Source organism: Melospiza melodia, chromosome 1 (assembly GCF_035770615.1).
Source record: "Melospiza melodia melodia isolate bMelMel2 chromosome 1, bMelMel2.pri, whole genome shotgun sequence".
Classification (NCBI taxonomy): Eukaryota; Metazoa; Chordata; class Aves; order Passeriformes; family Passerellidae; genus Melospiza; species Melospiza melodia.
Window position 1 is genome coordinate 124,381,045 of NC_086194.1, and position 16,484 is coordinate 124,397,528.

General features: G+C 38.2%; 1 protein-coding gene across 10 annotated transcripts in view; it reads left to right on the forward strand.

Annotated features, from left to right (window-relative positions):
- Positions 1-16,484, forward strand: part of DLGAP1 (DLG associated protein 1) — a 403,108-nt gene that overhangs the window by 181,327 nt on the left and 205,297 nt on the right. Inside the window, exon 1 of one of the 10 annotated variants that reach the window (XM_063166822.1) lies at positions 1,163-1,204. The exons of the other annotated variants lie outside the window; for them this stretch is intronic. The gene's annotated coding sequence lies outside the window, so the exon portion shown is untranslated. Of the gene's footprint in view, positions 1-1,162; positions 1,205-16,484 lie in introns of those variants that run through there. 10 annotated transcript variants of the gene reach the window in all.

Genomic DNA, 16,484 nt, shown 5'->3' on the forward strand with positions numbered 1-16,484 from the left:
CTGGAGCACTAATGGGAGGACTTGACACAGAGTTATAAGTTGTTTTATAGTTAAAAATGCATTTTGTGGCTGTCTGTACATTATTCTATAGGGTTCATATCACTTTCCTGTGAAATTTTGCAGATTTGCATGTTCCCTTCTTTTCAGTCAGAGTTTGATGTGTGAAAATTTACTGGGAAAGAGGAAACATAGCCAGTTGATAAGCTTGGCTCTTCTGTCAGCTCTTCACAGCACCGTAAGCAAGCTTGGTAGCCTATCACATGGTGCAGGAATGCTTTCACTTCCAAAGTGAAAACCAGTGTCAGCTTAAAAGGCTTGTGACGACGAGGACAGAGCAGAGAGCCTGCTCTCAGAGGCATGGGAGCAGGCTCTTCTTTCCACACCAGCATGAGGATTTATTAGAGCAATTTCATGACTGGCAGAGAAAACCTGATGGCACACTCACTCCTCTCTGTTAGAGCAGCTTGGGCAGGATATGCGTAGGAGTTTATTTTAAGTAACTAAATAAAAGCTTCAGAAAAATTACAAATATTAACCAACAACCTAACCAACTGCTGCTCCCATTTTTTTGAGAATACTTTTGTGTATTTTCAGTTTAAATGCAGCTTATCTCTATGAAGTGAAATGATATGGCAACAGTGCTTTTGTGATACAGCATTGCTGATCAGCATCTGATTTGGCCTGGCCAGTGAGAGCCAGTGAACCTCTTGCTGGTCTCTCTTCCTTTCTTTCTTATGAGGAAAGGCTGAGACAGTTGAGCTTGTTTAACCTTGAGAAGCATGAGGAGCACCTCTTTAATGTATGCCAGTGTCTGAAGAGGGAGTGCCAAGGAGATGGAGCCTGGCCTTTCTTGGTGGTCCCAAGAAATAGGACAAGAGGCAACAGGCAGAAAGTGACGCATAGGAAGTTCCACCTGAACATGACAAAAAGCTTCTTTACTGTGTGGGTAAACAGTAAAGAAACACACTGAAACAGGTTGCCCAGAGAGATGTGGAGTCTCCCTCACTGGAGATACTTAAGAACTGTCTGGATGCAATTCTATATGATGGACTCAGGGATAGCCCTGCTTGAGCAGGGAGGTTGGAACTGGACCCACTGTGGTACTTCCCAACCTGATCCATTCTGTGATTCTTCCCCTCCCAGATTCCAATTATGTCATGTGGGGGTGAGGCTGAGTTCTGTTTTCTCCTCCTGATTTCCTGAGGTAAGCAATTTCTTCACTTATGCCCTAAACATCTTGTGAGAAATAGTCATTATTACTGATGGGGACTGCCTCTGCCTACCTGTCATATTTCTTGGAAATGTGCTTCATGGTCTATACAGGGCTGAACTGAGTAGCTTTGTACGAGAGTGGAAAGATGCCCAGAGCACTTTTCTGTCCATAACCCCACAAGACTGCCCACTGGAGCTTGGTATAGGTAAAGGTAAATGCAAACCTTGTTCCAGGAGGATGTAAAGTTGTCAGATGTTGTCACAAGTTTCAGCCAGCAGATTGTGGAGGAAAGGAGATGCTGGGGCCATCTCTCCATTGGGACCAGAGAGAGTAACAATGCTTTTAACACAGGCCAGATCAGGACTTCAGTTCTTGGAATAAATGACAGTCCTTTGTCTTGGTGGTGTGATTAAGGATCAACAAAGAGTGTCTAGTAGTTTTAAGTAGAAAACATTTTCTCCCTTCTCTGCTTCTCTTCATTATTATTTGGATCAAATCACATGTACTGGCTTCAGTACAAGCATGTTTAAAGATTTCAGTTAACTAAGTTACAGGAGACATTTCCAGAGAAATCTAAGAAATTTTAGAAACTGAAATCACATTGAACTCATACATCTTTTTATCTGATATTAAAATGTATAGTCTGTCTTGGTAAACAAAGCAATGAATTCATCCTCTTGTATGTAAAAGAGAATATATTAAAAATCTTTTCAGATAAGAAGGGCACAGGGTGATTTTAAATGTGTCTATAGTTTTCCTGCTCTTTTCCAATGCCACGAAACCTTCAATTAAGAATTACTATATCTCTTTTCAAGTGCATTTCTGGGATATAGCTACACCTGCAAAACATATGTTGCACTTATTTAGCTCAGTTATGATCAGATTTTAAAATCTTAATATACTGAGACCAGGTGGTTGCTCCAAATTGCTCCCAGTCAATATTTTGTGGGTTTAATTTGGAAATGCCACAGGGATTCATCCTACTCTTGTATTATTTCTGATCTATCACAGTGTTTGCTAGTGGGTGGCTGTCATTTGTTGACATGACATGTTTGTTTTATATGGGTCTGCTGATGTTATGCAACTTCATTTAGGCAGTTACATTGTGAAAAGAGAAGTGATAAAAGACCTGTGAGAAATATTTATTATGACTTTTTCATTATTGTAAAAATGTTTCTGTTGCTTTTCTTTGTTGTTTTCTGAAGAATCATCATATTTTGCATCATAGAATTCAGGTACATTTTTGTCTGTATCACTCTGCTTAAATACCAGATTAATTGAGGTTTGAAGTTAACATTAATCAACAGCTAGCCTTTACAGGTAGTGCAGTATATGCTTACACTTTAATGGGAGTGCATGTAAAATCATTCATATTGCAATAGTAAAAAATGTTCAGTTTGCAATGTCAACCTTGCATAAATAAAACCCAAAAAATTTGTGACAGAAATCTTGATGATGGGATTCTCTTAATGAATGATATTTGGCTGTAGGGAGTTAAAGCAAGGTCAGCTTTCCATAGAGCACTAGATGGCTGTGGTGAAAATAGCTGGTCACTCAGTTACTCAAAAGCTGCTCCTGGAATAGTGCAATGAATAGGTAGTGCAAGGAATGAGTTTTCCCACACCACAAGGTTGCTGAATTCCAGAACCATACACACAGAGATAACTTCCATCTCTGTATTTGCTAATAAGCTGTACACATATGGAAAACATGGAATGTGAATGAAGCACTGCAAATGTCAATCCTTGAAACACTTCAAGCACATACATACCTCTATTCTGCATGGAATGTATATGTACTCTGTTGTTGGACATTCTTGTATTTGCACATGGACCAGATGTTTGAACATATATATGGCTGATATATTTATTATCTAGACATGTAACTGCAGTTTGGATATATATTTTGCAGAACTTTCCAAAGGATGACTTAGACTTCGACATATGACAGCTCCTAGTTTGTTGACTGTCAGTAATGACTTCATATTGCTCTTCCGGAGTCATCAATATACATACCACGTTCATTTCTTGTGCTTCAGTAATTTCAGGTGCAATATAATGTTTGTTCAGCTGTGCTTGCCATCTTTAAAGTGCATTAATGTACTCTGAGAAGGCAAAGTGACTGGCGCAGAAATGAGTAATTACAGTAATGGCTAGTTGTTATTCTTGTTTATTTTGGGAAGTATTCTAATTAGCTGTTTAGTAAATGGCTACTTCCTATACATAGCTGTTATCTATATTAATTCCTGAGGTAAGACACATTTGATTTAATACTGAACCTTTCACCTCACCTAGAAATAGTGTTGACTTCTATGCATACCTGTTCTGTAACCATATGCCAATGCACGGCTACTCCCACTGCTACCAGGCTCTGGCAGGTCCTAGAGAAACATTAAAGGTGCTGTGGAAGGCAGTGCAGACTGAAATTACACCATCCTGTGAATTAGGAATGATTCCATCTTCCCTTTCTACTCCTGTAACTTGCATTCAACTTTAGTTCAGGAGCCAACAACCAATGTCTTCCAAGTCTATAGCAAAATAGGTCCTTTCTGGGTGAGAATCAGTAGTGGTGTGAACTTGCCTGTGTGAAATAAGAATGCTGTTGAAAAAGTGGATTGGCAATGAATTGCAGTAGTTACATATAAGCAGAAATCTTATTTTGAAAAGTAATGAAATAAGGTAAAATGGAGGATATTAGAGCCTGGTCACTGGTCTGGAAATATACTGAAACCTAAGGTGTTGATCAAGTATTCACTTGTCAAGTGAAAAGGACCATGGATGAGTCTCTTACTCTTAAGAGCTAAAAGGTATTCCAGTTCAATTGCATAAACTATGTTTAGCCATGACTGATGAGTCAAAACACAAGATGAGGCAATAAAAATCAACATGAAAAAAGAGTTCATCTTACTTTCCTGCCAGTCTTTAATGTTTTTGATCATCCTCTATTTGTCTATTGATTTGATGGCATCATTTTCCAAAATGCTTTCCTTCTTCCTGTTCTTCCTGGGGTTCATGAAGGATATGGCTTTATCATTTGCATAAAAGGAATAGGAGGTTTTCATCTTTACTTTTATCTGACATGAAGCATTAAAGTACAAGTCTTCAAAATTCTCAGATCTTTTTCAGCCCATTTGAACTAGAAACCTCTTTTTTGGCAATCTGAAGTAAAGTTTGGTAAATGAAGACATACAGGTTAACAACATTTTTCTTCTGCTTGTATAATCTATTTTTATACTAGTTGTTTTGATTTTTTTGCTGTTTAGGGAGGATTTTGCATAGAATTTTTAAGAAAAGGGAATGAGATAGCATTGGAGGGTTTCAGCTGAAGTAGTGTTTCTGCTTCTAGATCATGTACTTCAGGGAGGATTGGGACCTGCAGGATAAAGATCAGGAGAAATTATTGAGAGGAAAGGCTTCATTTACAGTAATCGCATAGTGGAAAAAGAAAATTAAGAGGAGATACTATAACCTTTACTTAATCGGAAGGTTAAGAGTAAGGAAACTTATTTTTCCATTCTATAAAAGGTATGATAAAAACTAGCAGGATTGCTTTTCAGATATTAAGTTTGGTAGGGTGGTTGATAAAATAACCACCTGCAGTTTATCCTAGGTCGTTTGTGGTTTTTCTATGATCATGAGGAAAGAAGGGGCAAAGCAGAATCGAAATGACAGTGTGAAAGAAGTAGGTGTGGGAAAAGCAGTTAATTCTCTGAGGTGGAGGGCTATTTGAGGGTTTGGCTACACAGGAGGACTTTGTGAGGATCTGGAAATCTAATTTTTAAGAATTATTGCTGTAAAAACTGTTTTTAAACTAATTAAGAAGTGAAAAATAGAGTTTATAGGATTGTTTGGGACTCCGTGTTCTTTAGAGTGATGTTTTGTTAGTAAGTTTTGCAGTTCAGCAATATGCCAATCCTGAGTCTCTAGTTAACTGGGAGGGTGGTTCACATTTGACATATGCAGCGGAGCTGTCAGTTTGCAGCAAAAAACAGGGCAGGTCATGTTTCCAGTGTTAATTTACACTTGACATCTTATTTATACCTGGGAAATGCTGTTATAAAATATTAGAACACAAATAATGCTGGCACAGCAGGGTTTTCAAAAAGAGAATTGTGTTAAATTTCTTCCCACAAAGTTAGGAAATAAATGCATCTAATATTAGAAAACTCTGCTAATTGTAGGAAGATGCCACACTAGTTACAGCATTCTCAAGCCATTGGTTTTTTCCCCAGGGAGAAAGAGATGAGACCCACTGAGCACTAACAGTAATGAGACTTCTTCAGTCACAGTAATTATGTTCCAATTTAGATAAAATTTCAGTGTGCTCTTGAAATGTTTCCGTTTTATTGTCTGTGTGTATTTAAAGCAGTAGAACTCTGTGTTACCAGCATCTCTAAACACCATGCATTAAGAAACTGTAGCATTTAGTCTGGCTTGCTTCCAGCATCCATAGGATTCTATTGAAACTTTTATCTGAACTTGAAATATTAAAAAGTCTTTACTGATACAAAAGTATCTTACCCCTATGGGTAAAAATGGTTAATTTTCAGTCTTACCAGTTTTTCTAGAGGTTTCTGTGGTGCTGTGGTTGGGGACTGGGGGTATGTGCTGATTTTATGGAAGACAAAAAATATCTGACATTTTGTCCATCCTTTTGGGGGACCAACAACATTCCCTAAGAGTATAGATTCCTTCAGTAAATTTGAATGCTGCATTACTGTTTATTGGTAGGTGTCATTCTGGATCTCCCTTAAAACAGCAAAAAGGTCAATAATAGGTGTTTGCATAACTCTGTGCCCTTTCAGAAGACCGTAGTGTCTGAGGACAAGTGCAAAGGTAATTTCCCCTGCAACATTTTGATTACTATAGATTCGTTTCAAGCCTCCTTGGAACGCTTGAAGACAAGTCACGTGGGGGTATCCAGTTAGGTGTTACTGGAAAGTCTCCAATCCCCTAACTCACCTGCTAGATTTGCTCCCTAATTTCTGTTGCATCATTATAATTGTGAATGTATAATACAGCGAAGTAGCTCTATTTAAGGAAAAGAAAAAACAGTGCTTTGAGTAGGAAAAAAAATCAGTCCTTTTACCACCAAAAAAATTCAGGAAGTAAATTACATCTTCTGAATTGGTTTTGCTCCCTCAAAGTAGAAATTTCAGTAGTTATAACTGAAAACTCCCAGGCCTAACACAAGATTTTTCCAGGCAGTTAAGTAAGCTTTAGATACAGCACATGGTAGTCACAGTGGACCTATCATAGTTGAAACATGAAATAAAGTGAGCAGTTCCAACTCAAGATATTCAAAAACATCCATCAAGCTCCAGAAATCCTTGACTTATGTTTCTTTTTATTCAGCTGCTGGTACCCAAGTTTTGGGACTCCCTTGGATCTTGTTCTCACACAAGTGATGATTAGAGGCTTACTTTATTTTTAATGCTGAATGAGTTTCTCACATTCTTTATCACATAATATAAAATATAACTGTGCTGTTGAACCAAAATGGAGTTTTTTGCTAAGTGTGCTGAGGTGGCACTCCTTGAAGAAGCTGTGTATGTCTACTAAATGGAATGTGATTCTCTAGTACAGTTAATTTATAGTTCATCCAAAGATGTCTTGGAGATAATGGCTTGATTAATGAAACAGATGACAAATGCAATAGCATCAAATGTAGGGGGATGTTTCTCTTAAAAAAGTGAATTAATTACTTCCCTTTTATAGAGATATTTTTGTTAAACTCTTCAGGAAAAGAAGCCCTTCATAAAATTTATAGACTACATACATTTCACTTATAAATTAAAATAAAATTCTTAATAAATTCACTTTAAGAATTTTCACAAGTCCACCTTCTCTAACTAAAAAACAACTCATAGTAGAAATCCAGACAAAGCCACATATATCCCTCACCTATCCATCAGAAAACATTGAAACACAGTACTGGGGCATGGGCAGAGGAGTAATTCACTAGTGAAAAGGAAGAAGAAATCATGAAGTCTACAGATTGCTTAGGGAGAACTTTCTTCACTCCAGGCCATATCTATGTAGACAACAGATACAATATTTTATAGACAGAGAGGTGCATATATAGTACATTTCTGCAGGCATCAAACAGCATGAAACCTTTTACATTACAGGATGAAAATAGTTATTGATGAAAAGGAAAATCGAAAAGATTGGCTTCTGACTTAAAATCAGAAAAAGGGTCTGAGAAACAGAGCTGCTGTCTCTTATAATTACAAAATGTAGTTCATTTTTTTGCCATTTCCCCAGTCTCTTTGAAGACCTTTGACCAGTGTTATGATCTCTCTACTTCTCTGCCAGGATAAGCAAGCAAATAATTACACTCTTGGGGGATTTTCTAAACATTGGATCCAGTTTTCTTCTTCTGTTTACTTCATATCAAAGTTACTCCTGTCAGTCCCTCAAGCTGCTTCTGGCTTAACTGCCTGCAAGTGAGAGAATAGGCAGTCATGTCTGATGATACTCTTAATACACACTAAGTTGACAGAAAAAGGAGTCAAGGAGAATTCCTCTCCAGAGCTGACATGATTGATCACTTTGATGTGTATTAGCTTTCTTTAAACTACCCTCAGAAAATGGCAATTCAAAGTCCAATTTAATACTCTCCATGCTTGTGGCTTCTTTTAACTAAATATCCCTGTTAAGTCTTGTAGGACATGCTCTTAAACACATTTTTGCTGATTAGAAAATCAGCATGATGCTGGCAGAATTCACTATTAATAAATTCAGTTCCACATAAAAATTTTTAAACCCTTTCAGTGTCAGAAGACTTGGAGTCACATTATGTAACAAAGTATTGTGTTGTTATCAAATATACAGTTTTGATGTCTGAAGGGACAGCAGATGAGTTGACAATTGTCCTGTTTCCATAATCTACTGGAGACAGTCTAATCACTTTTTTATTTGGCATTATTCTAGGACTATGGCAAATCTACACCAGTATTTTCAGGTTTACTTTCAAAATAGCACTAAAAGTAGTTTTGTAGTGGCTCATGTCACAGTGTCTCAGGTCTTCATTTTGCAAGTAAAAAGAAATTGAGGTTTGTGAAGAGTGAACATTTCCTGAGAGTCAACTGGGACTTGTTTTGTTTGCAGCCATTATCATTAATACTTGAGTTTGCAAATAATGGTTGTCTTAGGCAATGCAAGACTGCTATTTATCCTTTTTCCACTGGGATCCCTTCTAGCAGAAGAGACAATCTTGTATTGCAGTGGGAGACATTATATATTTTCCTTAAATGTTTTTTATTATTTAAAAGGATTAGAAAAATATCTTCAGTGAAATTATAATCTGAGGCGCTTTTAAATTGAAGAAATGTATTTTGAGTGTCCCTTCTTAAAATTATTTCATAGCTGCAAAAGAGAAAAATCAAAGTATATAGGGGAAGAAGAAGTAATCTACGTGCTACTGGTTCTGGTTTGGACCTTCAGATTTCCATCATTTAATATTCTCAGTTGCTCCCATTTATTTCATATACAGCATTAAGATAAGCAGCACAGCTAGAGCATGTGATTTTATCTGAACCAGAACTGCGGAAGAGACACAGACAGTCCTTGTTATTATCCCTGTTATTATGAACAAAGATACATTTGATAGGAAGCCCAGAAACCATAAATTTCAGTTCCAGCTCTCCTCCTAATTGCTGTTAATATTTCTATTTCCTTCACATTACACATGGTTCATATTTCTAACTTTGACAGTATCTTTCGGTGGTTCATTTTCACAAAATATTGGACAGCTTCTTCAAGGTCGCTTTTAGCAGAGCTGGGAACAGACTTCAGATTTCTATTGCATTGGCATTAAGACTCATTTGCTTTGCCAACCCTGCAACAGGATTATGGAAAATAATTTTTATACTGCAAAACATTTGCACTAAGAAGTGAATTTGGATGGTGTTGTAATGTTCATTTTTATGTTTTCAGCTAAGAAAACCTATTTTTCTGAAAACAGTTTTGTATTCATTTGAATGTGTATATTCAGAGCCTGTTATGGAATCTTTTGCCTATTTCTTATAAGCAGGACATCTGCTGATGAAAGCTACTAAAAATGTTAACATTTGAGTTAATAAGCTTGTCTTTCATCTCATTTTGCAAGATGCAGCAGAAGTTCTTTAAGGACATGAGATGTCTCAAGCTATTTCTAGTCATGCATAAAGCTCTTCACTAACAGGTCCGGTTTGAATCCTGCACAGCTCAGTGTTTGAAGTGCCACTACCATCTAAGAAGTATTTGGAACCTCTGTGAGATGAGTTTTGGTGAATTTGTGAATTTCCAGTTCACTGTCCAAGGGGCTTTGTTAGTTCTTCAGTGCAGAAGCATCCCTTTAGAGTTTGCTGGGTTCCTGTCCCAGCCCAATGAAACCTTGATTCCCTGCTAAGAGCTCCTGCCACTGGAGGCATGTTAAACTCACTGCCCATTTGCAGGGAGCAGCAAAGTGATTATTACTATACTTACAGGAAATGAGGTGGAGAATTAGAAGGTAGAGAAAAGAATTCTGGCTTGGCCTTCTTTAAAACCTTCATAATTGGGGTTCTTTTGCCTCAACTCTTGATTTTTGGGTCTGACTTATGCTTAAATCACTCTGCCTTGGTCATTCTCTTTTCAAAAAACACACAGAGAGGGGGGTGGTGTTCAAAGATGATGCTGTTACATCAAATAAGGCATTTGTTATTCCATCATTGGGCAGATTTAGCTCAATCTCCTTTCTGTATTAAATTAGGTCCTAATCCATCTTTTGCATTACCTTTGGCTATTAACTGAAGTGGCTAATTCAAGAGCCCAACCATACTCTATTCTCATGTAATCAATATAAACAGGTATTATTCTGAATATTAGATAACTAAAATCAGTTAGGTTTAAAGTCACAGATCTCAGCAGTCCCTTCTAGAACCAAAACCCAAGGGGGTGACTTCTCCATACAAGAAAAATACAAGAAAGGTAGAACTCCAATACCCTGAGGCCATTGCTTCTTACAAAATAATTCTTTCCCTTTAACAAGAGCCCTTCATCACTGCAGATAGGAAGCTGCAGAACAGGAGAGGAGTGAAATTGGCACCATGGAGTGAGTAGGGTCATCAAGATGATGAGGGCTTGCAAGGTGGGGAGGCTGAGAGCTGGGTTTGCTCAGTACTGCTTAGAAAGGGGTGTGAATGCATTGCTATTTTAGCTTTACCAGTTGACAAAGAAATTCCATTTTGATATTAGGGAAAATAATTTACAGGTAAGGTGGTGATTAAGCATTGCAGCAGATCTCTGAGAGAGGCTGTGGCATCTCCATCCGTACTCAGAAGTTGACTGGACATGGTCCTGAGCAGCCTGACCTTACTTTAAAGTTGGCTTTAACTTTTAGGCTGCCCTTGCTCTGACCAAAGGGTTGAACCAGATGACTTTCAGAGGTCCCTGCCAGCCTAGATTATTTTATGACTCTGTCCCCTGAAGCTGCCTGACTTGGCAGAGCAGAGCTGTGCTGCAGCCAGAAAGGAACTGCTCTTGTACAGCGTGTCCCTTCCTTGCCTGCCCTGGGCCACTGCTCCATGCTGGGCTCTCATGCTTTTCTTGCTAAGTGTGGATGGGAAGAGCAGATGTCAGCTGAGCCACAGCAGCCTTTTACTGTTCCTGGGATATTATCAGCTCTGTGGTACAGCCATTATTATTTGTGCAACAGAGAACTGAATGTGCAACAGAGAACTGAATGTGGAGAGTCAGTGCCTTTGAATTCATCATAGGAACTTTGATCTTTCTGTTTGAAAGTACTTTGACAGTTTCCTTTAAAACATCTGACAAAAATAGCTCAGTCTGGAAGCCAGCAGGTGTTTAGGCACTTTTTTTATTGCATATATTAATAAAAAATGAGTCATTTGTGTTAATCTGTGTTAGGCTGTTACAGATCTGCTTTGTACTGCATTAAAGAGATATTAGCCAGGAATATTCAACATCTCTATAAGGAATGCTTCACTGTGTTCAAATATGACATGGCAACATACTTATATCAATACAGATAAGGGCTTAATAAAATGGGGAAAATAAATTTACTTTCAATGTTTGAGCATGGACATATGGTGTCAAACAATTAATTGCATTGAGAAGAAGGACTCTGTGTTCTAGGCTGCCACAGACTGAGCATTAAAAGCTACAGAATTTGGCCCATAGTCTTGAGAAAAAAATAAAATGCAGATGCAGGTAAAACTTGTTATATAAATGGCTGTGTCAAGTTCTGTGTTCTCTTTCTGTTATGCCACCAAATTTACCAACAGGTGTGTAGTTCTCTATGATACTTTACTGTCCACTTGCTAGTCCAGCTTTTTTTGTGCTTCCTTTGTGTTTGCTGGAGAAAAAGGAGATAAGGATGGGACAGCTAACATGAAAGCCTCAATTTTTACTTATTTTAGTATTTAGAACAGAGCATAAAAAGGTTGCACTTCAAAGGCTAGATAAATGTTTTTTAATGTTATTCAGCCACAGCCCAGAATTACGTCAGAATTACGTTTTCCAAGATGCTTTGTTGCATTTAATGTGAATAGGCTGTAGAAAATATATAAAGACATGAGGATAAACAACGCTTCTTTTTCCCTGAGCACACCTGTCAGCAAAAGGATGATTTAAGGCCTTTGCCCAGAGAAGCAGGGCCTGGGTGCATGACACATCACAGGGAACCTCTGCTTTCTAAAACTGTGCAGTCTTTGATTTCCACTCCAAATATCCTGCAGTGTCAAACAGACAGATTTGGATTTGAGCTCCTTTGCAAGTATTTTGTCTGATCCAAAGTGCTGAAACTGACAGGGACCGATACACTTGCATGAGAATGTAGACATACAAAATTGCACTGGCTATACTTTATAGTGTTTTGTAAGTACAACAAAATGGAATTTTGCATCTTTTTAGTCCTATGATTTTAACCAACAATATTTGGTTAAAATATTGTTATATCAGGGATATTGTCAGTTTATGCCCTCATTTACTTGATGCTTTTTCTTACTTTTTTTTTAATTGGGTCCATATAAAAGAGGCAAACTTGAAAAAACATAATATGTGATACCGTGCACCATCTTTTCTCTGAAAGTGTGTAATTATAAAGAGATTGCTTTTTTTGTATAAATTTTCCCGATTTTACATTATTAATTGTAAATTTTTGTATACTAATAAGGAGTTGAGATGGTGACTGTATAGGTCACCAGAAGAAAATCAAGAAAGATGACACTGAATCATTAACACTGCCATATGTTTACAGCTTTGTACATGAAAGGAGAATTTTCTAATCATGACCTGATTCTGGCAGCATGTCTGTTTTCCACCATCTTTTGCAAGTGGAACTTAAAATCAAACAAAATGTACAGATTACTTAAATTTTTCTGTTTAAAATACCAGAGTCTGTTTTCTCTCAGGCATGAATCAGAGGTTGAACTCAAGTTTAGGGAACTGAGCATATTACTATTTGAAGTACTGTAAGTTAGCCTGCTTGGCTTGAAGCTATTCCTCAGAAAGGGCACAGCTCAGGTCTCACTCCTTGTTTGTACCTGCCAGCCCCACAAAAATGTCTCAGTCTTAATGCTTAGAGTATTCAAACTGGCACAAACTGCTTTTCTTTAGGTACCTGAATCCTGTTTCTTACTGCACCACTTGGAGGGCTGTTAAGGTACCAAACTGAATTTTCCCTACAAATTTCGTGCTTAACCACCAGCAAGTTTCTTCCTGTATGTTGGTATTTTTCTCAAATTCCATGGAAGGTCCTAATATTTTCTTGTTCCTGCTATTCATTTGTCTTGATTAGATCAATTGGAAGGATCCTGTGGAAAGATCTTGGGATCTTGGGTGCATGATCTTAGCTGTGGATCTCTCTTGTGCTAAAGCACTACAAATAGTACTAAATGAGTGAAAAGACAATAAATCATTTGAGAAAGGAGCTCTTTGTTCTGATATTTGTAGATGAAGCTCTTGGGAAAGTGCCTTAAAGTTTTAATGTCAATACACCCTACTCAGGAGTGGTGTAGGCTAATTAATATTAATGGCCTTAGGAAAAATAAATCAATTACTTTTGTATGCAAACTGAAAAGTTTATGTTCTTGAGTACTATAGGAGCAATTTTGTACTTAATACGTCAATTTCTAGTAAAAGGAAATTTTAATTAAATAAGTTAATCATTCAGTGGTCAGTGATTCTGATTATTTTCACCCTTACTTGTTCCACTGAAAGCATTTTTAGGTGTTTGTGTGACACCGTTTGTGTCACGCTCAGCAGTGGTACTTCCATTCTGGAAGAAGATAAAAAGGGACATACCAGCCTTGCAAAGTTATCAAGACAGTTTACCAGCCTGTATGCAAAATCTTTTTCTGCATTCTACTATGATGATTGAAGAAAACGTTTTCTATCAGTGTCTCAGCCTACTTCTTTGTAATACACGTCTTAAAAATGATCACTTAACATGTGGCTGTTTTGAGGAAATACATGCCAAAGCAAAATACTAAGATCTTCAGATGAAAATGCTATATTTGTCTTCCTAATTACTGTCATTGCTTTAATTAGTAAGATCTTGGGTTTGAGCTATGACCTTGAGGTTAAAAAAATATTAATTATCAGTCTTTGAAAAATGCTAATTAATCCAGTCAACCATTAAATTGTTTAGATTACATTTGATAGTATTTCATTAATTTAAAAATAAACTCAGACTTTTTTAATGTCTGAGATGTCATTTAAATTAGCCTTTACTCCTAAATAATGTTTCATATTTTAAAACACCTTTTTTCTCACTAACGTAGACATTCTTGTATGTCTTGAAAAATGTTTGTTATGCAAGTCATTTTACTAAAATCCAAGTTCAGCAGAATACTTGGGAATTTCAACTTCTTATTTGCACATTAGTGTTTGCGAGTTTACTGATCAGTGTTGAATTCCTGTCCAGGACTGAATGACCATTTATTTAATCAGAGTTGAAGCTTCTCCCTGTGGTATGGAAAGACAGCCAGAGTGCTGTCCTCTGTAGATTTCTTTGTGAGATTTGGTGTTGGGAATGTCTGGGGCACTATTTGGGCAAAAGGGAAGAGATCTGTTGTCAGAGAAGGGCATCATTAGGGAACCTTGTGGTTTGGGACAGCCTAGAGGCACTGCAGATCAGGATAGAAAAAGACCATTAAACAGAGTCTGATCCCAACCAGAACTCAGCCTACAGAAAGATGGATCAAAACTAATCTTATTCCCATCTCTAAAAGGAGTGCACAGTCCATTCCTGTACCACACAATGGGGCAGTACAGAACCCTCTGCTTGCTCTCACTGTGTGTAACAGGAGGCAGAAACTGCTGGGAGTTAGTCCTTAGAAATAATAAAGTGCCATGGTTCCCTGAAGGAGCCTGAGTTCCTCTCAGGCTTCCTGGTACAAGTGCAGAGTGTTTGGGTTTGCACCCACCTTGTGTTTGATCCCATCTTCTCTGTGAGGGGCTCTGCACTTCCAGCACACCGGTGCCTCCTGTACCAACAGCTCACAGAGCTGGTGGGAGAGAATCACTGGGGTTTTTTCCAACCACCATGGCAACTTAGCTGTGTAATTATAGAAATTACCTTCCTTTACCCCATTCTTAATGGGGCAGGGGGGACCAGAGCAGAGGGAAACAGGGGAGAAGAGGAAAAAAAAGACCTTAAAAATTAAAAATACCTAACAGCAGTGCCTTCACTAGTAAGGATATAGTTTATTAAAAAAACTATATTCAGAAATATCTAAGTGGCACATTTCCCTGCCACAGAAGACTGTCATATTAAGTTGCTGGATATTTTCAGTCAGGGACTGTGAGAAGGAAGCCTTCCCATAAATTTCCAGCAGTTAGGCAGATACTGTGGTTAGTCTTTCCCACTTCACCCAGGAGTCACTGAGCTTCAGCTGAAGAAAGCCTGTTTGTGCAAGCAAATCTTCTTAACACTCTTCTTCTGGTAGACTTTTTCCTAAAAAATAAGAGATCCTTCAAGAGGTTAGACTTCCTAGTTGTATCATCAAAGAGAAAAATCTAGCTGCTTTGCTTTCAGTGATCACTGTGGTCCCTGCATAGAAATCAAAGGAGTGAGGACATGGGGCCTTGCACCTTGTGACTCTCAGCCCAGTGCAAAGCTTGCTGTGTCTGGGTTGAGATGTGCAGAGGAAGGTGTGGATGAACACATTTTAGGTGGGCAGACCCTGCTGCAGCACCTCTCAGGCAGGCGTGCAGGTCTGCATTCTGAACACTCATTGTGGCTGCCGCCCTGTGACCAAGGGGAAAAGCCTTCTTCCTCCCCCTGGCTTCCACAGAGCTGACAGACAAACTTAACTAGTTCCCTGATAATTAAGGCGTGAAAACATCAACTCCTTAGACATGGCCATCAGCATCGTTTATAGTGTCAACTAAGTCAGTGGTGTGACAGCACTGTGACAAGCTGTGAAAACGTCTTTGGTCCACGGCGCAGTGGGATGGTAGGTGGGAGTGCTGGAATGGAGGTTAATGCAGGAATGGTACAGGATAGTGTTCACCAGAGTATTTTTTCCTAGGAGGTATGGTGTAGGTATGCTTGGATGATAAGTGTTTCCTGAGCTGTCCAGATTACCATAAACTATCAATATCCCCCTAATACAGCAAACACAGATATGGTTTTCATCTTTTCAGGACAGGCAGATTTGCAATTTTAACTCAGAGGAATCTCATTACTCTTATCCCAAAGACTGAGAAAGGCTATAACAAGATAAACAAGGAAAGCTTTCAGCCCTTTTGCAGTAAATGTTGCTTTTACATTTCAAAATGGATTTAATTGAATGGAGGAAATTTAGTTCCAGAAGCCTTGCTATGCAACTGAAAGCAAGTGGGGTGATCCTACATTTGATTTTGTTTTTTTAGCTAAAACTTGTCAAAAGAATAATTTTGCTATGACTATAGCTTTTTCAAATTAAATATCTGCAGCCTTCTCTATCTTCCTAGACAAGAACAGCACATTGAAAAGTTGCAAATGAAATGAGATAAAGCATCATTTGGCAGAAGGAGACAAGCTTGGCAGTAGTGAATGAATGGGATATTGATATTGTTCTTGGCATCATGAGTGGGGCTAGGAAAGGTGGGATGTTTGGGAGTCCACTAAGCCCTGCTGTGAGGGGCTCTGTGAACCTGTGATTCACATACCAGAGACAGTGAAGGTGTTGAAGATCTGGTGATTTGTAGAAATATACACTCTTCAGATGTCCCTATCTATAGGGATTAATGATCTAGGCCCTTCCACCACACTGAGGTCTTTCCTTATGCACTCTGAT